General features: G+C 44.9%; 1 protein-coding gene across 2 annotated transcripts in view; it reads right to left on the bottom strand.

The window, feature by feature from the left end:
* GPAM (glycerol-3-phosphate acyltransferase, mitochondrial) overlaps positions 1-24,559 on the bottom strand; it is a 56,994-nt gene extending 32,435 nt beyond the window's left edge. The window contains exon 1 of one of the 2 annotated variants that reach the window (XM_070432292.1): positions 24,540-24,559. The gene's annotated coding sequence lies outside the window, so the exon portion shown is untranslated. Of the gene's footprint in view, positions 1-108; positions 229-24,539 lie in introns of those variants that run through there. The other variant, XM_070432294.1, reaches the window with a different exon arrangement.
* Positions 24,560-25,539: the final 980 nt, after the last annotated feature.

Here is a 25,539-nt window from a genome sequence, read left to right as displayed (position 1 = left end):
CATTTCTCAGAGGGACCCCGGGAGCTCGGTGGGACAGGCCAGGGGGGCACACCTCCCCGGCCACTGGCGGGAGTCCCGCGGGCCCCAGCGCGGAGGGCGACCACGCACCTGTGCCGGCGCTCCCGGCCAGAGCAGCCTCCCGCAGCCCGCAGCCCGCAGCCCGCTCCCGCCCGGCGGCTCGCACTCGCAGCTCCGCGGGCGCAGGGGCTGCCGCTGCCGGCACTTCAAGCCTCCGCCGGCGCTCGCGGCAACGTCGCGCCCCGATGACGCAACGGCGCCTACGAGTGACGCGCGGCCGCGAGTCCGCCGGGCTGGGGCGGCGCGTGGCGTGGCGCCCAGCACGCGGAGCGTGGGGGCGAGTGTGTGCGCACTGGTGTGGGTCCCTGTGGCTGAGGGGGGTGTGCGCAAAGGTGTGTGTCCCTGTGGCTAGGGGGGTGTGCGCACTGGTGTGGGTCCCTTTGGCTAGGAGTGTGTGGCAAGTGTGTGTCCCTGTGGCTAGGAGCGTGTGCGCACAGATGTGGGTCCCTGTGGCTAGGAGTGTGTGCGCACAGGTGTGTGTCCCTGTTGCTAGGAGGGTGTGGCAAGTGTGGGTCCCTGTGGCTAGGAGGGTGTGGCAAGTGTGGGTCCCTATGGCTAGGAGGGTGTGCGCAGAGGTGTGTGTCCCTGTGGCTGAGGGGGGTGTGGGGATGTCCGAACCAGTGATTATTCTGCCCGTGCGCACTGAGCCACGTGAGCACGTGTGTACCTAAGTGTGCGTCGTGTCACCTGCTCATCTGGGATATGGGGTCACCTCCAGGCTGGGCTGGGAGTGTGCGTGCGCCTGTGTTTCTGTGTACATGCGTGGTCTGCCTGATGAGATCTGTTAAGATGATGTAGAATTTATTAGGGATGGGGCAGGTGGGGCTTGGGAATGGCCCCCTTGTGTAATTTCTGTAATAGTGGCCAAGTGCCTTTTCCTTAAAGGAAGAAAATGAGGAATTAAAAACAAAAAACGACTGGAAATTCTGAATCCAAGTTTGCCTACGTCCAGCCCTTCAAAGTACCAGCGGGCACAAAGAGGTTCTTTCACAGTGTGTGTCTCCCATAGACAAGGCCGGTGGGTATGCAGGGCATTCGGAAGTTAGAAGGGAAAAGACCTTTTACATACACTTAGGCAGCAAGCTCAAGCTGAACTAGCAGCTGGGAATACAAAGATGATTGAGAAATAACCCCTGCCCTCACACCTCTGCCACCAGTCCTCACCTCCTCTGCACACGTTGACCCTAATCCTCTCTTCAGAACAAATCTTTGTCCATGTCCACCCATCAAACCCTTCAGAGCTCTCTGACAGTCCAAATGCCTGAGCCCGGCAGGTGAGGTATTCACAGATAAGCTTCCACCTTTCCCCACTGTTCTCCAGCAGCAGTCCCTGACTGTCCCTAGCCACACCATGGATACTCATGCTCACAACTGGGCTCATGCCACCACTTTCCCCTAAATTCTGTTGCTCCTGAACTAGGTCTCCAAGGCTTCCTTAATCTCTCCAGCCCTCAATCATGATCCTCTCCTGTGAAGTCTCACAGATTTACTGTGGTACCACACCTTGGATCTTTATCTATGGTGTCATTCTTCTACAAGATAATAAACTCATCATTGGTGTCAGCGACTTGCCTCACTCTTAGGTAACACTAAGGTGCTTTATTGTATTACCCACTCAATAAATACTTGGTGAAGCTGAGGAACAAGAAGGAAAACGGGAATTCCTTATCTTGAACTTTCTACTTCTGTTTCTAAATTTATTCCAAAATGCAGGTGTGGACCTCTTGTTTTTGTTTGTTTGTTTATTTGTCTGTTGGTTAGTTTTTGTAGTAGCAACAAACTTTATTATTATTATTATTATTATTATTATTATGTTGATTTTAGAGAGAGAGGAAGGGAAAGAGAAAGAGAACACCGATGTGAGAAAGAAACCCACAACCTAGGGATGTACCCTGACTGGGAGTCCATGACCTTCCAGTGCATAGAACAGTGAGCCAAAAATGAAGGTGTGGCCCTTTTAAAAAACAATTCAAAACAGTAGGTGTGGTTATTCTTATATTTCTTAAAGTTAAAGACACTGTTTTTATCAACCCCATGTGCACCTTAGCTCCAAGCACACAACTAAGTACACAAGGACTGTGTTGACTAGATTACTGATACCTGACCAAAAACGGAAAAGAGAAAAAAAGGGGGGGGGGGGGGCGCACAGAGAAAAGCCTCAGGATTTGACTCACTGCTAAAGAGAAAGTAATGAGAAATGAAGCAGAGAAAACATTACAGGAATTAAAAGGCAAGCCAGAAGGAAAAATTAGATTGCCTTACATGAAGCTCGTCTGTAGGACTCTTTTGTAACACCGATTGCACAAGGGTTTGCTGCACTTGCGGAAGATGTGGATTGCAGATCTTCAGGTTATTTAATGAGAACAAGTGACACCCTTGGCAATCTGTCTTATCAACTGAACCACAATAACTTAAAGTAATCCAGTCCAGCCAGCCAAGATGGAGCAAGAAGGACTGGGATTACGCTCCTGCTAAGACAAATAAAATAAGCAAATAAACAAACAACAACAAAAACAGGCAAAATAAATAAAACAGGCAGCAGTGCAGGACACTCGTCCAGAAGGGAGGAGGAAGAAATGAGGTGAGCATCATGATTGGTTCAGCTTACCATTTAAAGCAGTGGTTCTCAAACTTCCTAATGCCGCAACCCTTTAACACAGTTCCTCATGTTGTGGTGACCCCCAATTTCATTGTTACAAATTGAACGTAATTAAAGCATAGTGATTAATCACAAAAACAATATGTAATTATATACGTGTTTTCCGATGGTCTTAGGCAACCCCTGTGAAAGGGTTGTTTGACTATCAAAGGGGTCGAGACCCACAGGTTGAGAACCGCTGGTTTAGAGAGAGTTGCCAGGCTGCTGTGCAGAGAAGGTGAATCCAAGACTAGGCAGACTCCCTGAGTTGAGACAGAAGTAGGAGACCAGGAAGCCAAAGCAGACGAAGCTGGGAGTAGACTACCAGAGAGAAGACAGCTATCCAGAGAAAGAGGGAGCTCTGGAAACCCGCAGAAGATCTTGTTCATCTTCACCTTATTAGCTCATGAATGTGAGGAAGGTACCCAAGGGCCAGGGAAAGAACCACCCATACAGAGAAAGAGAACAAACACCAGAGCTTGCATGAGGCAGGGAATTAATTCCTGTTCCCACAAGCCAGAGTGGGAAGTACAGAACAAAGTGGAAGAACAGAGTGATCATATAGGATAAGGAATGGGCCTGATCCTGGCACCCAGACTGGAAAACCTCATCATTGATGACTCAGTAGTGGGATAAAATTAGCCCTAGAGGAAATGCTGTTCTGGTCCTACCTAGCAAATCTTAAAGCCAGCCCCAAAAGGATCAAATCGTTTCTGAGAACAAAATGTGCCAAAACAAAGGACAAGAATACTTACAGGAAATCAAAATTATCCAGTACCCAACAGGGTGAAATTCACAATGCCTAACATCCAATAAAAATTTATTAGTTATGCCAAAAGGAAGCAGGAAAGAATAACCCATAATGAGGAGAAAAATCGAAAGAGTTGCAGAAATGATAGGATTAGTAGACAAAGACTTATTATTATAATCTATATGTCCAAGAAAGTAGAAGAAAGATTGAGCACATTAAGTAAAGATGTGGAAAATCTAAAACAAAACAAAACAAAAAAACCCCACAAACTATCTAGACATTATAAAACTACCATCTGAGATTTTAAGACACATAAACCCCACTTGTATGGGACTAACAATGGATTAAATATTACTGATAAAAACATTAAGGACCTGGAAACAGCGCAGCTATCCAAAATGAAACAGAGGGAATAAAAAAAAATGAAAGTAAAAATAAACAGTATCAGTGAAGTTAATAAACATGCAATTGGAGTCCCTGAGGTAAAAGAGGAATATGATAGGAGAGGTCAGGAGGAAAAGAAAAAAATATTTATAGAAATAATGGCTGAAAACTTGCCAAACTTAATAAAAACCATAAACTCACAAATCCAAGAAGCTTAACAAACTCTAAGTAGAAACATGAAGAAAGCCACACCAAAGAACATCACAATTACATTCCTTGAAACCAGTGGTAAAGTGAAAATCTTAAAAGCAGTCATAGTGGAGGGAGGATACATTACTGTGCAAAGGAACAAAAATAAGAATGGCATTAGACCCTGGCCAATGTGACTCAAAGGTTAAAGCATTGCCTGTGAACCAAAGGGTCTCGGGTTTGATTCCCGGTCAAGGGCATGTACTTGGGTTGGAGGTTCGATCCCTGGCCCAGTGGGGGTGCATGTGGGAGGCAACCTAGGATAAGGATTAACAAAGCAAAAGGAATGACATCAGACTTCTCATCTGAAAGTTGCAAACAAGTAGACAGTGAAGCAGCATCTTTAAAATACTAAAAAAAACAACAACTGTCAACCTAGAATTCTTTCCCCAAATATACATATTAAAAAAAAAAAGACAACATAAAGACGTATTCTGTCATACGAAAGCTGAAAGAATTCATGACTAGCAGACACTATAAGAAATGTTAAAAGAAAATCCTTCCGGTAGAAAGAAAATACAATCAAATGGAATGCTGGGTCTACACAAAGAAATTAAGATCTCAAGAACCCATACGTAGGTAAATAAAAGTTTTTCTTCCTTTAAAAACTCTTTTAAAAGATAACTGCTTAATGCAAAATTAAAAACAATATTTTATGGGGTTTATGACATAAGTAGAAATAAAATATAGACAACAACAGCAGAACATCCAGAAAGGGGGAAGTATTCAGTTGTAACATTCTTATACTAAGCATAAAGTGGCTTAATATACTTGAAGGTAAATTGTAATAAGATAAAATGCATACTCTAACTCCTAAAGCAGCTACTATAAAGCAAAATAAAGAGCTATAGCTAATACATCAACAAAGAAAATAAAGTAGAATCATTTTTTAAAAAATTCTTATGAATCTAAAAGAAAGCAGTAACCCTGGCTGGGTAGCTAAGTTGGTTAGAGTGTAGTCCTGATGTGCCAAGGTTGTGGGTTCAATCCCCAGTCAGGGCGCATACAGGAATCAACGAATGAATGCATGGATAGGTGGAACGACAAGTCAATGTTTCTCTCTCTGTTCCTCTATCTCTCTCTAAATAAATAAATGTAATAATAATAATAAAAGAAGGCAGTATATGAGGATTTTTAAAAAAAGAAAGAATAGATGGGAAACAGAGAAAACAGAAAGATGGTAGGTTTAAATTTAAGCATATAAATAATCACCCCAACTAAGAGGACCATTAAAAAAAGAGGATCATTTCATAATAATAAAGGAGTCTATCTATAAGAGGAAAACCAGTTCTAAACATTATGCATCTAAAGAGCTTCTGTATATGCAAATAAAAAACTGGCCTTAGCTGGTATGGCTCAGTGAATAGAGTGTCAGCCTGCAGACTGAAGGGTCCCAGGTTCAATTCCTGTCAAGTGCGCATGCCCGAATTGTGGGCTGGATCCCTAGTAGGAGGCATGTAGGAGGAAGCCAATCAATGATGCTCTCTCATCATGGATGTTTCTATCTATCTCTCCCTCTCCCTTACTCTCTGAAATCAATTATATATATATATAAAACTGGCAGAATTGCTAGGAGAAATAGAAAAATTAATTATTATTAACAGCAATTTGAATACCCCTCTCTCAGTAACTGACAGCAAGTAGGCAGAAAATCAATAAATATGTATAATACTATGAACCAATTTGGCCCAACTGACATTAAGAACCCTACACCACACACTGCACTCTAGGAACACTGCACCCAACCACAGGAGAGCATCTGTGTTTTTAAGAGCACGCGGACCACTTCCCAAGGCAGACCATATTCTGGACCATAAAGCAAGTCTCAGTAGGTTTAAAGAATTCAAATCATATAAAACATATATCCTGATCATTATAGAAATTAGAAATCAGTAACTTATGGGTATCCAGAAAATCCACCTATATTTGGAAATGAGCACACTTCTAAAAATAACATGTTTAAAGGAGAAATAGGGATGGAAATTAGAAAGTATTCTGAACTGAATGGTATTGAAAACACAACATCCACAGAGATGTGATGCAGAAACCGCCAGAAACCTGGCCTCCACAGGTAAAATATGGGATGAGCATGACATTGAAGATCAGTACAAAAGCCAGGGAAGGAATCTTCAGCCTTATTCCACATCTCTATCTGAAGAAGAAAACTCTTCCTGGAGTAAAACCCTGGGACTACAGTGTGTGTGGGAAAGTCTTCATGCATTATTTATCTCCTAATAGGCAAAACAGTTGTCACCCTGGAGACAAGCCATCTGAGTATCAGAAATATGGAGAGAAACCATATAAATGTAAGGAATGTGAGAGAGCTTCTGTTATTTCCAGTGTATTGGAAAACATAAAATAAATTGCAATGGAGAAAAATCCTATAAATGTAAGGAATGTGGGAACACTTGCATGTGGCTTCCAACCCTTCAGTTCTTCAACTTTGCTTCAAATGTGTGAAAGAACCCACATAGGAGAGAAGCCCTATCAGGAATAATGCAGTAAAGCATTCAGGTGTCCCCATCATCTTCAAAGACATGAAAGAAAGCTCTCACAGTGCAGAGAAACCCTATGGCTGCAAAGGGTGTGGGAAATCCTTCAGATCTTATTGTTCCATTCAAACACAGAGGCAGGGGTGTGGGAAAGCGCCTTCCCTGGAAGAAGCCCAGAAAAGAGCTTTCCAAAAAGAGGAAACTATACCTTCCAATGCTTGAGGGAGGACAGAGGTTGGCAGAGAGACCCGAACAGTGTGGGAGGGGGTGGAGGAAGAGGAAAGTGGCAGAGAGGAGAGTTGGGAAGCCAGATGGCCAGATAAAGCAGGGCTTTTTAAGCTATAGTAAGAAGTTTGGAAAATTAAAAATAAGGTTGTAGCATGTGTAGTAAATGTTGTGGAGGAATGTCCATTCCCTTTACCCTGTAAATATTAGAGCAGGGTGAATCGAAACAGAAGCCCAGACCTGTGGACATGGAGGAGTAGTGGGCAGTGACTCAGGAGCTATGATGTAGGCAGGAGTCTGCCTAGGACAGATTGGCAGCAGCAAAGAATCTAGGTAAGAGGGAAGTAAGCCATCGTATAAGCTACCAATTACTGAGCACTTATTATACTACTATGCCAGGTACTGTTCTAAGTACTTTATGGGCATGATCTCAAGCAATCCTCTGTACCAGCCCTGGCACAAATCGGAAAACATAACTCATGTCAGACAGTCCTAGTGGGACTACTTAGAAAGGTCTTGGGAGAGCTGAAAGAATGAAAGGGGATGATCAGGCAACCCAGAGATTAGCAACAACAGATCACTACCCTTCCCGGAGTAGTGGGTCACTACCATCCAGCAGGGCTGGAGTGACAACCCAGGTTGTTAACAGAGCCAGGAGTCAGAGCCACTGAGGTGACAGCTGGGACTAAGGAGAGAGGGGCCTCCCAGAAGGGGCTGAATGCACAGAACTGTCACTGCTGGAGACATCGCCTGAGAAAGAAGGATATACCCTCCCAGGCTTTTCCCTTTTTCTGCCTGCCAATCACCTGCCAGCCCCTCTGATTGGCTGAAGCAAACAACAAGGTAACCTAAAGTATGGGTTAGGCCACTCCCACCCCCCAAGACATAGAGAGGGTGAGGAAGGGTGGGGAGTAGACCTGAGAGTAAACAAGCAAAAGAGGGGCCCATCCTCCCAAAAGCTCCATGAACTAGGAACTATTATTGACCCCATTTTTCATATGGGAAAGTTGAGGCACAGGGAGAGGGACTGGTAGGGGAAAGACAGAACTCTAATTTGAATTCATATCTATCTGACTCTAGAGTCCAAACACATAACTGATATATGGCAGCTTAAGTGGGAGCCTGGTAGCTAGGACTGGGCCATCCAATTCCAGGCCCAAAAAGCATATATTAATGTGAAACTCCACTCTATGGAGTACTCATATGGGATACTGAGTTGCTCATTGGGACATCAGTGGATAATCCTGAGTCTTTTTAGCAGAATGTCTGAGGGCTCTGTCCTGGGTTCCAACCTTATTTTTCTCACATACTAGCTTTGTGACCCTCGGCAAGTTATTTAACCTGTCTGAGCCCAAATTATATCATTTTAATTTTTAAAATTTTATCTTTACTGTTGAAAGCATTACAGATAATGTCCTCCTCTGTTCCCCCATTGGTCCCCTGAGATTTGCTAATATCCACTTACTTATTGAATTATTTTGAGGTAAAAGGAATAAGGTATAAAAGATAATTAGCACAGTGCCTGCCACCTGGTGAGATTTACTAAATGATAGCTATTATAATTGATGTTAGTCTCTTCTTGCAGAGACTCTAAGAACAAAAGAGAGATCCCATGTCTTTGAGCTTGAATTCTGATAGAGAACTTGTCCTAAAATCTTTGGAAATCATATGCACCCTTAAAGTTACTTTCTTCAGGGAAGAGTGTTTCTGTATTAGTCAGGATGGGGCTAAGTTATGACACAGTAAGAAATGTCACATTGCCTTAAGGCAACAGTTTATTTCTTGTCTATGGTGCATATAAACTGCAGGTTATTAGGGACTCTGCTCATAAAGGTCACTATGGGGGGCCTCCCTTATGACTCTGGCTTCCTGCATTGTGGAGGCTGGTGACAGAAATACAGTGAACCCTCACTGGCTCTTAACCCATACATCCCTTCTATGCCCATTTCATTAGCTAAAGTGTCATATAAAGTAAGTGGGTGAAGAAGTCTAATCCTACCATGTGCCCCAAACAAGATAACTAAACATTCATGAACAACCCCAGTGAAACCTCAGTGAACCTTCTGGTTGGGCTGGATAAAGCCAAGGTCCCAATTGGGCATGAAGAGATGTAGTTACTTGTCACAGGCTAGACTACCCTACAGGATATCATAGAAGTTTGTTGTTGTCATGCCCAGCATTGCATCTCTGAAGACAACATGTCTTTTAGAAAAAAAATTTTATTCCTAAATATTGCTTAAGACCACTCCCCTGAAAATCATGGGTGGTTCTTGCAAGATACTGTCCAAGATGCTTTGTGGAGCTGAGATGCTGGCTGGAAACGAAGCATCTTGTCTCTGGAAGAGGGATCCTAACGTGGACTGGATTGCGTGTGCCTGGTCTTATCCAGAATCTTTCTACTGTTGTGTAACCTGGTATAAGATTATAGGGCGCTGATGGCTTGTTGAGCAAGTTCAAGGTCTTGGTGTTAAGGAGCAAGGCCTTTTCTCAGCTTTCACAACCCCATGCCCTCCTGGATTTTCCCCCACCTACTTTATGGTTTTTCTTGGCATCATTTTCTGGTTCAAGATCCTCTTTCATTTTTACTCCATCCTTTCTCCTTAGCAGACCAGGAACGTAGGAGTCATTCTTAACTTCTTCCCACATCCAATCCAACCCTAACTTCTAGAAATTTTACCTTCTTACTAGGTTTAAACCTTTATCATCCCTCTATCTCCACTTGCACTGACCTAATCCAGGCCACCACCATCTTACCTGGGAAGCATAACAACCCACCACCTGGAATCCTCATGTCTGCTTCCCACTCACCACCCTCACAAACATCCCACACCCTGGGCAGAATGAAGATTTAAAAATACAACACTTACTATGTCAAACACCCCCACGTCTCTGCCTGATCCCCATGTCAACTAATTAAAATCCTTTCAGTTATTCCAACTGACTGGTTTTAACCAAATATTTTCTGACAGTCATCATCATATTATTCTGTAAAATATTTGAAATTTTCCCAGCCAGTATGACTCAGTGGTTGAGCAACAATCTATGAACCAGGAGGTCACAGTTCAATTCCCAGTCAGGGCATATGCCCAGGTTGTGGGTTCGATCCCCATTGTGGGGACGTGCAGGAGGCAGCTGATCAATGTTTCTCTTTCATCACTGATGTTTCTATCTCTCTCTCCCTTTCCCTTCCTCTCTGAAATCAATAAAAAAATTTTTAAAAAGCCATTTGAAGTGTATTACAATGATGACATCCAACATGAAAGATATTGAATATTAGGTTTCCATAATCCAGGGTCACAGGGTCCAATCCCCTCATCTAACCCACTCTCTTATACAGCTGATTAGGTGAGTCATGGAGCCTGACCGTCACTCAGGGTGACTGTTATTCCACTCATTCCTGTTGCACATTAACTTCTGCGAAGATGGCAAAACATTTGCCCCTGTTATCAAATTATTTTAGTTACTTTTTCCAGAGGCTCTCAGTTCTGGTCCAGGGTTCCTACTTTGCCTCATAAATCACTGGACACATATGTAAATTTAACACATATACACGAATTGTAGAATTCCTAGTCACCACTGTAGGTACAGGTGGGATTAAATCAACCTTAATATCCATAATGTTGGCATTTCTCTAGTGGGCCTAAGCTGTCAGTCAAACATCCCCCGATGGCTCCTGGACTGCGGGAGGGCACAGGCCGGGCTGAGGGACCACTCCCCACCCCCAGTGCATGAATTTCGTGCACCGAGGCTTTGGTATAGGATGCTTTTAGAGCAGGGGTGGGCAACCCCTGGCACGTGTAAAACATGGCACACCAGTAACTTTTGCTGGCACGTGAAACCCTCTCTTATAATCTTCCATTTACAATTTTTTTCTTAATATCGACTTTTTTATTTTTCAGATAAATTCAGTGTAGGTGCATCTTAGATAAATAAATAATTTTACATAACAAGTTATCTTAAAGACCATAGACATGGATTAACAAGAGAGGGGAAGAGCAATTTCTATGCCCCTGCTTTAACTCTCCCTACCTTCCTAGATCCAACCAGTGTTTTGATTTCATCCACATACGCTTGTGAATCTTTGTTCTCAGTGATGAATTTTGTTAAGTCTCATAATAGGAGTAGCCTGATGGATGAAAGTAGTAGCTCGTGCATATCTCTGAAGGTCACGAAATATAAACCTGATGTAAAATCTCTGTCATTAGTGATGCAGCAGCAAAAGTCCCACTGATAATATTAAATGGAGTCATAAAGTTTTCTGTCGGACTATCAGTGTACATGTATACATTAAAAAAATAAATGTATTTTTCATCATCATATACTGTGTTTTTGTCGCTCGAATGAATTTTATTATTTCTTCAAGGTTCTTCACATACGTACACCTTAAGAGATATCAAGTAGGCATAACATGTTCTCAAAAAATCAGGGTTGGCACACAGAAGAATTTTGAGTCAGAGATTTCACTGGTTTTGGCACGCACTCACAAAAAGGTTGCCCACCCCTGTTTTAGAGGCTAGTCCATCTAGATTTCTAGGTCACCTGCTCCTTAACTATTTGGATAAATACAATCCAGGTAGAGGATGAATTACATCTGAAGTCCCATCAATTGGTCAAATCCTGGAATGACTCCATTTTAACTTCCCAGAGATAAGGCTTAGTTAAATCTACAGGGTTATGACATGCCTTCTGTACTGTGTGAATTTTTTAATGGTGATAAGAGTTATAATAATAAAATTATCTACTTGGTCAGTAACCCCATTTCATAAATCATAGTGACTCAGCCAAATTGTAATTAAGCAGAATAGTCTGCTCTCAGGGTGACCTGCTATCTGTTTCTATTTACAAAACCAGAGGCAGCACATGTAGGAATCCTGTTATTAATTAGGCCACTATGTTGTAATCATGGCCCCAAATGGACACATCCAAAATGATAATTATTCTGAACCATTCATTACAGCTTGACAAACTACATTATGCAGAACTATGAAGGGTCTTGGAATATTGCATGCAAAGTTAATCTATGGTTTGAATCTCTCTGTGCCTCATTTTCCTCATTTGTAAAACAAGGTTAATAACAATGCCTACTTTATAGGGTTGTTGTGAGGATTCAGGGTTCAAATATGTTAGGCGCTGGGACAGTACCTGGCGCATGATGGGCACTATACAATGTTTGTAGTTATCATAAAAGTTCCTAGGAAAATGTCTAGTTCTTGAAAAGGAAGGCTTTATTTGACCCATGTATCACTCACAGATCAGAATCAATAAATATGTTATTTTAGAAACTCAGGCTTCCCCGGATCCAACCCCAGCAAGTTTTTCTTTTCTAGTTACAGACTATACAGATGGTCCCAAACTTAGGACGGTTCAACTTACAATTTTTTGACTTTACGGTGCTGTGAAAATGATACTTATTCAGTTGAAACCATACTTTGAACGTTAAAGTTTGATCTTTTCCCCAGCTAGCGAGATGCTGTATGATACGTTCATGATACTGGGCACTGACTGGAAGCCACAGTCCCAATCAGGAGACCGCGAGGGTAACCAGCCAATACTCTACAGTGCACTGCATTGCCAGCATTTTCTGTTATGGTACTCTGAACAGGCTTAGGGTGGGCTAGGCTAAATGATGATGCTCAGTAGGTTAGGTGTATTAAATGTAATTTTGACTTAACCATAGGTTTATCAGAATGTAACCCCCTCACTTGGCAAGGAGCATCTATACTTTGATGTAGTCAGTAAAATCTTTTAAGCAGTACCTCCCAACAGGGAATCTGATGAAACTGTAGACTCTCTCCTGAGGGGGGGGGGGGGGGGGGGGGGAATGTGTATATAAAAGTTTACATTCCACTTCAGGGGCTTCAGAACGCCCCTTTGAGATCAGTCATGGACCCCAGATTAAGAATCATAGCTTGAGAGAATGACTTGGAAAATAGCCAAATTGGATCTTGTTCTTTTCACAGTGTCTAAAGCAAGAGGAGAAAGAAACACATATTTGCACATTGTAAAGGACGTACTCTTAGCCAGCTAAGTACTTTCCAGTAAAGGGTTTTGATGATGATGAAGGAGAGAAATGAAGAGGAGAATAAGAGGAGAAGGAGGAGTCCTTCAAAATGGATAAAGGTGGGTAAAGTGAAGGTGTACTTTTACCTGTGAGTGAGCCAAGTCAGCAGCAGCGCTTTGAAACTGGGAGTACTGTATGGCTCTTATTAGAGCAACCCGGGAGGCAGTTTGAGTAACTGATTGTATCTAAAGCTTCCTTTTAAACCTCATACAGGTAAAATATTATCAGTGGGCTCTTCACGCCTGTGCAAGGATTCAGGCACAAAAGAAATGTTAATGATGAGAACTGAGCTGTGAATTCTGAGTGACCCTAGGGACAAAATGATTATCTGGTGGTCTTATGTTGCTGGAAATTTATTAGAGTGTTTTAAGATTACATTAACTGATTTTCACCTTAAGTGCTCCGCCTGGAGAAGCATTAAAGGCTCCTGATAAGGAATGATTTCAGAGAAGTAATGACATCAGCCAGAAGATCTTTTGGGTGAGTCAGGGGTACTGTAAGGAGAAAAGCCCAAGTGAGGTGGCTGTGTCCAGCTGGGCGGTGTGATGGGCTTGCTGCAACCCAAAGCTGCCGTCTGACTAGGGCTCACCAGGCCCCCTCTCGTCACCTGTTCCCAACAGTCACCAGTGCCAGAGACCAAAGAGGAAGAATAATATATTTATAATAAAGATCATAGAATGAGGCCATGGACCCAGTTACATTTCTGCCCCATTATGGTCTCAGATTGCACCCCTGCCTCAAAGAGCCAAGTATCTTCTCAGGGTCTGCAAGTGTCGACCTGCTCTTACCCATGCTAACCCCTGCTCCCTCATCTTCTCTCTTCTCCCCTCCCTCACACTGCCTCCGTCTCCAAGCCCATCTCTCTGCTCTTGGACCATCCCAAGTTCATCCCAGGTGCAGAGCCTCTGCGTTTATTGGCCCCTCTGCCAGGAAGATTCCTTCCCTAGATAATTGCATGGCTGACTCAACTTTCTGTTCCCTGCCTTGTCGCTTTCTCCCATATCATTCTATTTTATTTGATTTATAGCACTTATCACTATCTGAAAACAATGTGTTGATTTGTTTTCTTCATCTTGTTGATATTCTGCCTTAGAATGTGAGCTCCCCCGAGAGTAGGCACCTTCTACATCTTGATCCCTGCTGTTGGCCCCAGGCACAAAGAAAGCAACTGATGTACATTTGTTGGATAAAATGATGAATGATCATCATAATAGCTGCTACTTATTGAGCATTTACTCTGTGACTGGCCAGAGCTGCAGGTTTTTATAAATATTATCTCACTGAATTCTCGCAGCATAGAGTATCTATCTCTTAGCCCCATGGTACAGATTAGGTTGCAGAGGGTTTATGCAGCTCTTTCAATATCAAAGCTAGCTTGCTGCAAGCTAGCAAGTAACGAGGGCCTGACTTGAACCCAGGCATGCTTGACTTCAACATTCCTGCTCAAAATGAAGAGGCAGCACACTTTTTCTAGAAAGTACCAGATAGTAAACATTTAAGGCTTTGCAGGCCATATGGTTCTACGTGTAGCAACCATACAACTCCACTGTGCTACAAAGCAACCATAGACAATACATAAACACATGGATATGGCTGTGTGCCAACACAACTTTATTTATAAAACATGTGGTGAGCAGGATGTGGCTCATGGGACATAATTTGCAGATCCCTCCTTCATGTCATTATTCTCTTTGCTATGCTTAAAGGATTAAAACAAACAAACAAAAACAAAAAACAACAAAAAAAGGAGAAGGGGAGTAAAAGAAGAGCATGAAAATGTGTGCTTGGTCATCAGCCCACTGACTGAAGGGTCCCAGGTTCGATTCTGGTCAAGGGCACATACCTCAGTTGTAGGCTCGGTCCCTGGCCCTGGTCAGAGTGTGTACAGTAAGCAACCAATTAATGTGTCTCTCTCACATCAATGTTTCTCTATCTCTGTCTCTCCCTCTCTCTTCCACGCTCTATAAAAAAAATCAATGGGAAAATATCCTCGGGTGAAGATTAACAACCACAAAAAAATGTGTGCTCGGTGCATGGTGAGCCCTCTTCAAATAAGAAAGACAGCAGGTGGATAAACTCAGCTTAAAAAGACAAAACCAGCTATAAGATTCTGATAGGAATTATGACTACTGAGTCAACTTCTTGACTGAATTATAACCGTCACTTAAGACTACAGTAGAGTTTAATTGAAATAAGGCATTCCGTTTTAACCTAGATTCCATTCATACAGAAATTATACATGATTTCACATGCCAACTCTTTTTTTAAGTATTTTTTAAAAATATATTTCTTTATTGATTTCAGAGAGGAATGGAGAAGGATAGAGAGATAGAAACATCAATGATGACAAAGAATCATTGATTGGCTGCCTCCTGCACACCCCCTACTGGGGATCAAACCCGCAACCCAGGCATGTGCCCTTGGCCAGAATGGAACCTGGGACCCTTCAGTCCACAGGCCGACGCTCTATCCACTGAGCCAAGCCGGCTAGGGCACATTCCAACTCTTAATCAGATCCACACAACCTTCCATCCCAAGCAGGCCCTAAATGGTCACTATTGAGGGACGAAGCACATCGAGTCACTCTGACCATTTAAACTCTTCCTCTTTCAAACTTTGAGCCTGCAAAGTTGTCTTTCCTTCTCAAGCAAACATATGAGCTATTGGCAAGAGGTGAAAGACAAGATAGGAATCACAGGGTGGAGAAATCTGTGCAGCCTCACTGGGAAGGTGACCCCTATTGGGTTCAGTTGTCCAGTCATTCCGAGTGGCTCTCGACACTGAATATCAGAACCAAAGCAAAAAAATCAGCTCCCAGTCCCTTGGGTTTGGGCTGGGAGGCAAAGGCTGAACTTTAGAAGGTGGGAGATGAGGGACAAAGGCAATGGTGTCTATTGTCCTTGTCTGTGCATAAGTGACAGGCTGGTGTGGGCTGGAGCCTTGTGGGGTGAGGCCTCCTCTTCTGGGCCATGAGAAACACTTTAGACAAAATGTTTACTTCTCTGTACCCTGAAGAAAGAGTCCTTTGGAAACAGCACATGATTCTTAAATCACAGGCACATTTTCCTTCTTTTGTTTGTAATTTTCTAAACACAGTCCTAAATGTTTGAGCAAGTGACAAAGATTAAACTTTTTTTGGGCTCTGAACCTTCTGCTAGCTCATCTATGCACTTGGACCATGCACTTACAAAATCCAGTTTTAGCAAAACCCTGCTAAGTCAGTTTTATCAGAACTCTAACCTTTGGCTTCCTCACCCTCTGTCATCCCCCGGGGGTGATGTCTGATCCCCTGGCCTGTCTTCAGCAAAAGTCCTGATAGGTCACATTAGCCAGAATCCCCTCTCCCCTAATGTCACCTCTTAGTAATTTTCCCTTCACTGACCTCCACACCCTGCTCCTTGACTATCTATTCCCATTTGTTCATGCTATATTTTGGACTTGAGCCCAATCTCTCTCCCCGACTATAAAATCCCACGGCAGTAGTCCCTACCCTATCATGATGGGTTTGATCCTCTTTCTTGGGTTCTCAAGGGGAAAGACCATGTGTTGGATGCCCACAGCAACTCCTGCACCATCTCCTCTAGGAGAACATCTTCATTTGGTAGCTTGACATGATGAGAGACATTGTGGAGCTCAGGGCACATGGAATAAAGTCTGTGCCTTACCATCTTTAACAAGTATGGATGAATATATTTTTCTTGAACACAGAAAAGCAGCCCCAGCATCTAGAACCAACATCTAGAGATGCAAGGTCTGTCCCAGCCTTGCCATTAGCCAGCGGTGATGTCCTGGGCTCCCCTTCCCCTGGCTTCCCCTTTCTGAGCCTGTTTTCTTATCAGTAATAGAATGAGTCGGTCTCACACCTTTCCATCCACCCAAACGCCCATCATTTTTCATCTTTTGGGGGGACTGTTTAATATCTGTGATATTTATTGTGGTTCACAGGTCCTGTTTAAGATAATTCACATGATTAATAAGAATGGATTTCTAATGAGCAGTTAGTATTTACCAGGATTGTCCATATGCTTTCCATGTGTCCTAGTACTTAATGCTCACAGGCTCCCTATGAGGAGGGACCCTGAGATCGCAGACTTTATAGATATGTCAGCTTAGGTTCAGGAAGGTGACACATTTTCCAAGGTCAGAGAGTAAGTGGCAGAGCTCTCTTTCCTCTCTCTCTCTCTCTCTCTCTCTCACACACACACACACACTTTCTTTTTAAGAACTACACTGTCTTCATATGCTCTGTAGCCCCTGGTCAATGTCTGACCCAAGAGGAAAATGCAAACTCAAACTTCCTGGCCCTGAACTCCATGGTGTCTCTCATCATGCCAGGCTACCAAATAGAGATGTTTTCCTAGAAGAGACGGTGCAGGAGTTGCAATGGACATCCAACGCATGGTCTTTCCCTTGAGAACCCAAGAAAGAGGATCAAACCCATGTTTCTCTCTCATCGATGTTTCTAACTCTCTATCTCTCTCCCTTTCTCTCTGTAAAAAATCAATAAAAATATATTTAAAAAAAAAAGGCTACCCTAAGCCAGGGCCTGGCATCTTTTCCTGCAGTCTCTATGCTGCATCTAAGTGGAAGCTGGAGATCTGGGTTAACACAGCTCTGAAGATTGACTTTTATCTTGAAATTTCAATGAAAAATTAAACATCCTGATAACACCGAGTACCACTAATGGCTTTTATTTCCATTGCAACTGCTTTCTGAGATGGATAAGTCCCCTTTAGCTTTTCATGAGTTTGGCCCAGAAATCGGATACTCAAGGCATTAAACATACAGGAGCCCGGGACGCCAAGAAAACAGTAGTGTCTATTTAAGGATTTGGCTGCCGCAGCCAGCTGAGTGTCTTGGGGAAGTGAGTGGAATTTGAATATATCAGCTCTGCCGCTCTGCTACAGGCCGGGAAATCAGACACTCAGAGAGACACCCCAGGGGCTCCCGCTTGGGTTTGGACATGGGTGTTAATCTTGGTGACAAGCGGTTTGTTGGGCAATGCTTCCCATACTTGGAGCTATCAGAGTGCAGTAAACTAAGGGATGCTAACTTTTTAATTCTTCCCAGCCATCATATTAAAATTAAACTAAGCATCAATTGGCAATCTAAAAACACCATCATTTAATAAAAGAAAGAATGCTTTAACATTTCAAGAAGCGGGAAGGACAGACTCTCAGAGCAAAGGGAAGTTCTTCAAATTGAATACAGATAGCCATAATAAAGACTTTACTGCTTTGGCTCAGTGGATAGAGCATCAGCCTGTGGACTGAAGGGTCCTGCATTCGATTCTGGTCAAGGGCACATTCCTTGGTCACAGGCTCAATCCCCAGCCTGGGGACTCGTACAGGAGGCAACCAGTCGATGTGTGTCTCTCACATTGGTATTTCTCTCTCTGTGTATCTTCTCTTCCCTTCCACTCTCTCTAAAAATCAATGGAAAAAAAAATATACTTGGGTGAGGATTGGCCAAAAAAAACACAACTTTACTACTTTGTCCTTAGTTCTTACATCCCCTTAGACTTGAAAGACCATCATAGACCAGCAACCATCTGCAGTCTGGAAGGTGGGTACTGTGAGTAGCCAGTGGAGTCTCCTGGGAAAGAATTAGGTTTGAGACCCAGAAGGTATTCTAGGATGAGGGGGTGGAACTGGGGGGGGGGGGGGGGGGAGAGGGGGGTAGAGAGGGGGACAGGGGTTACCCTGAGAATAAGCCTCTTTGCTCTCTGGTGGCACTTTCCACACTGTAATGCTACACTAAGTAACTTGTTTAATTACCTATCGCTTCCACTGGGTTTTGAGTTCCTTGAGAGTAATGCCTTGTTGCCCTGGAGTTCATTAGATGTGGGGCAGGGACGGCGGTGTAATAAGCAGCCATTCGTGGGAGTTGATGGAAAAGCACCAGGGACATACAGTGCTGCTTCACTAACCCATAAAAGCTGAATGAAGGGCACATTTTCTGTTATCTAATCCCATTTCTGGCTGGGGTAGTGGGGGAGGACCCACCTCCATCCTACCAGACAGACTCACCCTGAGCACCATCCCACAAGATAATTAAAATGTGCTCCAAGGAGAGTATGAGGGAGGTCCAGACTGCTGCTGCCCCAGGGGAGAGCCAGGAGACTGCTGAGCAGAGGCTCGGCTCCTCTCCCGGGGTTGTCTGGGCAGGAGCAGGGCTGGGGTGGGGAGCAGCCAGGCTCCTGGTCGCCTGCTGATTGATCCCCTTGATTTCCCATTGCCAACTCCGAAAAGAGCTCTCAGTCCCAAGGTTTTCAATTTTCCCAGGCCCTTGTTCCTCAGTCACTTTTTGGAACGGACTCAAAGAAAACATCATCCTCACTGTTAGCAGCCATCTTGGGGTGAAATTCCACAGCAACCACGCCTTCCCTGCAGAGAAAGTCCTCCCTGCAGGGAAATGGATGTTGCTTTCTTTCAAGACTCATTTTGGGTGGTTTTTTAGCTAACCTGGTTTCTGGCAGGATGTTGAAGCTAAACTTCCCACCAGCCCCAGAGGACTGGGTGGTGGCCAACTGCAAAGCTCACTGAGCAAGTGCACTGAGGCAGGGGGAGGACGGGCAGGAAGAAGGCGCCTGCCCCCACACGCTGCTTGAGAGCCCAGAAGTGATGATGGAGTGTTTTCATTAGCGCTGGCTCAGCATGCAACTGGGAGCCCCATAAATATCTCTGAAATGCTGCTCAACCAGCTCCATGGTGGTGGGGTTAGCAAGGGAGCTGAATGGTGAGCGTGGGCTTCCCACTGCAAATATCCTGTCATTTTCCCTCTTATGACCTGTTGGGGGGATTTGCCTTGGGTACAACTTGCTATTTAAAGTCTCTTTGGAAATGCTTTTGGTCTAATGTATTATTTATTGCATGGAATCTCTGTTCCTTTCTCAATCAATCCTCTCTGGTTCTCCCACCAAATAGAGGTTTTCAAATCCTGAGTTTATGTGAAAACAGTTGTGTGCCTTGAAGTATCGATCTTACTGCCTGTCTCCCCCCATGATTGCTCCCTTCAAAAATCACTGGCTAAAACACTGACGCCCCTGAGAGGGTCTACTGAGCACTGTGGCCAACGAGCAATAGGTAGGGATTGGCTAAAAGACATCTAAGGCCAGAGGGAGCCCCAGGTAGGGAAGAGAAGATGGAGAGTTGGAGACATAGGTCAAGGGGACAGGGTCTCCCCCAGGGGAAGGTGGGAGAGAATTGAAGATGCTAATATCACCATTCTTTCAGGAGCCTGAGGCTGACCATTGCCTCCTCATTCTCTTCATGCTTAGCCTTCTCATCACCTCCCAGGGCTTCTGGCTTTGTCTGGGAAAAATGCTAACAAGCTCTTCACAAGAGCTGTCACCAAAGCCCTGGCCAGCGAGCTCACAAAAGACACTGTGTGTAACGCAAAAGGAACATGGTGCTCCTGGTGAGAGGCCAGTGGGTGGGGGAGGGGCAGCCTTGGCCAGCCAAGGAAGACAATGGGCTCATCCCCAAATCCTCAGCTTCCTGTTCCCTCACAGCCTGCCTATTCTTTCTTTAAAAAATATATTTTATTGATTTTTTACAGAGAGGAAGGGAGAGGGATAGAGAGTTAGAAACATTGATGAGAGAGAAACATCGATCAGCTGCCTCCTGCACACGCCCCACTGGGGATGTGCCCGAAACCAAGGTACATGCCCTTGACCAGAATCGAACCTGGGACCCTTGCATCTGCAGGCCAACGCTCTATGCACTGAGCCAAACCGGTTAGGGCAGCCTGCCTATTCTTGAATTTCATTACCAGAGAATATTTCCTCAAGAGGGTTAATCATCCTAGACATGGATGAACTTGGGAGAGAAGGACACGGTGAACTTGTTTGCTGTCCCCAGTCCCTGGCTTAGGGATTTTCATGTTAGAGGTGATCCCAGGGGTATGAGGATGCTGGGCTCCAGCTGAAGAGCAGGAGGGAGGTGCTGGGAGAAAGGGATTCTGGGAGACAGAATTGGCCAGTTCTTCCTTTTGTCCTCTTTGAGTTTGAACCCAGCTTCTTTCCATCCATGGAGACAACTGGGGGAGAGCACTGGACAGGTAGCCAGGAGGCCTGTTCAATCTGGCTCTGTCGTGGTGTGAGTAGAGAGAATCATACGCACCAGAAATGAGCAACTCAGTTCTGGGAATCATTCAGTCCACCCCCCTCACTTTATGCTCACTGACTCTGAGTCCCAGGGAGCTGCAGGTGCTATGCCAGAGTTGCAGGTACTAAACCCCTACTGTGTTCTGGTCCCGGTGGCATATTAGATGTTTACAAGCTGCTGGTTCACCAAAGAGGTTTTTCTTCAGTAGCTCCCCACCCCGTCCCAATTAGGTCCTTTGTTCTTTTTCACGTCACAGATGGGAATGACCTATTAATTCTTATGATTTTTTTAATGCCTGTCACCCCCACCCCCATTCTACAAAGGCAGGGAGCTTTCTCTCATTCCCCAGTGCTTCACACACATTAGGCACAGAATCTCTTAAACTCAGAATCTCTAATTTCAAAGTAGCCCCATGAGAGAAGTATCATGCCCATTTACCAGATGAGAAAAGTGGGGCTTAGACAATTTAAATAACAAGTGGAGAAAGCAAAGTTCAGCAGTGGATCTAAATGCCCTTTCCCCCATGCTATACTTCAAACAAAGACAATCAGACTTGGGAAATTCCCTTTAACTGGGCATCTTGGATTAGGCTTTTTCAGCTGTGGTGCTATAGCATCAGATGCCCCAAGATAACTCCCCGAGAGAGGAAGAGAGGGGGAGTGTCACTCTAGGACTGAGAGCAGCTCAGACCTGGGTCCCAAGGCAGGTGCCTGGTCTTGCCAAGCCAGGTGCTAGTTGGGATCCAGGCAGGAAAGACGAGAAGCTGAAGACCACACAGCAGTGAGGGGTTCCCCATTTGGCAACTGGGGAAGCAAACAGAGAAACAGAAATATCTGCCTGGCGGGAATAGTAGAGGGGACCAATCACCAGGTGAGTCGATAGCTAAGGGTCTAGTATTTGGGAAGGGCAGGCTCTGAGCCCAGACACGTTGGAAATTGAATTTCAGCTCAAGCAGTTAACATCTTGGACACATTAATTACATTCTCTTAGCTTTAGTTCTTCTAAAACATAGGATGATGCTAACATCACTACCTCACAAGGAGGATAAATGAGATACACCAGGGAAAGCCCCCAGCATAGGGCCTGATCCACTGTGAGCCTCCAGCCAATGTGGTCTCCTCAAGTACTTCCTTCAAGGTTGAACCGAATTCCTGACTTGGAGCCCCTTTCCGGCTATAGGTAGGAGCCTATGTGTGGTTAAGCAGCTACAAAGGTAGGTGAGAGGACAACAGGGAAAACAGATCCTGATGGAGAGAACAGAACTGCAAACCTCCCAGGCCATCTGTGCCCACTTACTACCATATCCCCAAAATCTTGCTCACAACCTGTCCCATCGTTCCTGAGCAGTAGGCTCAGCTGAGTGAATGGGTCCAACAGAACAGGTGGGAGAGCCACCATGGTCTCCCCAAGAGCCTGACATCACTCATTTGTTCACCATGGACTCCTTCAGCACCAGAGAGGCCCCACAGCATAGTACTGAAAGCTTGGGCTCTGAAGTCCACCATTTACTGTTGCCTCTTAACTTAGTTTCCTTAGCTGTTAAGTGGGTTGATACTCACCTCACAGGCTTTGTGTGAAGGTTGAGATAATAAGTGTAAAGCACTCAGACCATGCCAGGCAGGTAGAAGATGCTCTACCAGAGTTAGCTATTATTCCCAGTAGGTCTGCTGGGAGTCAAACACTGCTGGGTTTTTAGGGGGCCTGGCTGGGAGCAGTTCCCTGCCTTCACAGACCTGCCAGTCTCATGGGAGGTGATGGATCAAGAAACAAGCCATTTTAAGACAATATTATTAATGGCCCAATAAGGCGAATTCCAGGGGACTTTAACCTCGTACCAGACAAAGTAACTTTACTCAGAGACCTGACTAATCTGTTGACTTGGCTAGACCAGGGGCCAGAGCAGGGCAGAGAGTGCTCCAAGCAGAAAGGTTAACGTGAAACAAGGTCGACCACGGTGGGTGGAAGAAAGAGTGTCCATAGGGCAGGACAGAGATGGAGAATGAGAAAGCAGACCAGAGAGACAAGCAGGACCCAGACCATCCATCCAGTCAATGGAAAAGGAAGGAAGTACTCCCAAAAGAAGCATCAGGTCCAAGAGGTATAATTCCCTGCATGGAGCTTGTCTTCCACCTCTTGACATGTCCCTTAAAATTATGAGGGGGAAGCAGGATTCACTTTAATGAACTCAGACTAATTACTCGGGAAATCCAATGGGGGCCTCAGCAGAGAAAACTCCCTAGGGAACCACAACATAGTCAGCAGGAAGAAGATCCTCCATCCCGTGCGGAAGCTGTGTGGGACAAGGCCTTGATAGCATCCCACCCAGCTAGTGAAACAGGTACCATTGGACACAAATACTGGAGGATTAAGACATTATGGATATAAATACAAGGAATTAAGACAACCACCAAGACTAGAAAAAGGAAATACAGTTGGCATGGTTATTTCTTCACCTAAAATGCATAGGGAGAAATCCATTTTAGGAATATATATATATATATATATATATGCCTAAGCGACCAGCCGGCCAGTTGGTATGATGCGCACTGACCACCAGGGTGCAGACACTCAACACAGGAGCTGCTGAGCGACAGCAACTTTGCAGAGTGCACTCTAGCACTCCAGGACTCCTAGGGGGATGTCGGACTGCTGGTTTCGGCCTGATCCCCACAGGCCAGGCTGAGGGACCCCACCGGTGCACGAATCCCCACGGGTGCACCAGGCCTCTAGTTTACCATAAAAGTATCCTTTTCCATTGAATGTCGAAACAAAACTATTTTCCTTGTTTTTATATCATACCCTTCCTTCCTCAGCCACCTGCAGCCAAACCTAACAACCAAAGAAGACAAATATGTCATCCTTTCATCTTTTACCTTCATTTCGGGTGGTCAGATTCCTGCTGGCCCTACAGGGCCTCAGCTTTCATCTGTGGTAAGAAAGTCCTTTGACATAGAGCATCCCAACCCAAACTCAGACAACACCACTGAGTTGGGAGTATGATGAGGTTGAGAACAGACAATGCACACCAAACACAGATCCCAAAGTGGGAAACAAAGCCTCACCAATGGTGCCCAGCCCCACTCTTTACTTCTCTACAGCCAGCATCACAAGGCTTGGTGCCACCAAGCAGAGCCTTTGAAAGCCATGTCCCGTTTGCAAATCAGGCTCGGTGATGTTTCAAGCTAAAGCAATTGGATTTCTCATAAAGGCTCCAAAACCCTCTGAAGACTTTGGGGTTCTGAGCCCGAGGGAAGGATGACAAGGAGGCCAAGAGAACAGCCATCAGGGAGCAAAAGCACGCAGATGTGAATGTTGCTCCATGATCCAAGCTCATGCCTCTTTCCAGCTGCAAATAACTCATGTCTTGGCTTAGTCTTTCCAAAGAATTCCAAGATTTTGAGTTCTCTTTTCTTCCACTTCCTTCCTCCACATTCTCTGCCTCTCCTGCTCTTCACTTTGCTGCCCCAGCCTCCCCTACCACGCTACCTCCATTTCTAATGTCATGATATCCTAAGAAACTGCCCCCCCCCCCCCCACACACAAATTTCAGTACCTGTATCCTTGCCTCTGTGGTGTCTGAGGAATTATTTCCAACCAGTTGCTTAGCAGAGCTGATGGAAACTCTGGAGAAGACAGCCCAGCCTGCGTGGGAGTGAATCAAAGGCTCCGCCGGGTGCCTGTTTGTATGGCCAGAGGCTGAAGGACTTTGGGTGCTCGGCAGTAACCTCAGAAAAATTCCCTAGGCAGCAGCAAACTCTCCCAGCAGAGTTTTGAAACACCCCAGCAGGAGGAAGCCTCTTTAATCAAATAATAACCAGCCAGAGATAAGGCCTCCAAGGCCGAGCTCTGCCAGCCAATCACTTGCTTCCTTCCGACTGCTAGGACAAACAGACCCGGGCTTCTGGAGTGAGTTTCAGGGCTTGTTACGATTTAATGATGCTATGGGTGCTGTCTTCTTGGCTGTGCCTGGTGGGGATTGTCTATCACAAGAGGGAAGCTCTGAGCTCAGGAATCTCATTCTCAGTGGAGGTGCCTGGCCCAGGGGCACCCAGCTCCTAGCCTGGAGGCTTCTGCACTGCCCAGAGTTCTGGCTGCTGCCTGGAAGCCAGGCCTGAGTCGGGCTGAGCAGGGCTGGGTCACCAGGGGGTGAGCACATTTGACACCTGAGGTGCAGCTCATTGACTGTAACCCTGAAGAGGTTGTGGACGCTGTAGTGACTTGCTCTCACATGTTGGAGATGCTTAACACACATTTCCTACGGGTCCTTAATTGGCAGTGACTTTGAACTTCTCTGCATTCTTCATCCTGTCCAGCCGCCCTCCCCTTCTAATGCTGTCAGAAGTATCACAAAAAGGGTGGGTTTGGGGGCTATGCAAGTCAATAATAATGGCCCTATGTTTCTAGTCCTGTGACTTAGAACATGCCACTTAGCTCCTTCCTCCTAAGTTGCTACAAGGATTAAAAAGAACTCTGGCAGGTCCCTGTGAGGTTCTTACAGGCCCTGGGGAGATGTAAACAAATGCTTGCATGGTCTGGATGTGTTAGAGGTCAAG

The sequence above is a fragment of the Myotis yumanensis genome, unplaced genomic scaffold, assembly GCF_028538775.1.
Source record: "Myotis yumanensis isolate MYYU_CA2020_CCGP unplaced genomic scaffold, mMyoYum1.0.hap1 SCAF_13, whole genome shotgun sequence".
NCBI lineage: Eukaryota > Metazoa > Chordata > Mammalia > Chiroptera > Vespertilionidae > Myotis > Myotis yumanensis.
The sequence above is the reverse complement of the archived record's forward strand: the minus strand, read 5'-3'. Positions and strand labels throughout refer to the sequence as shown.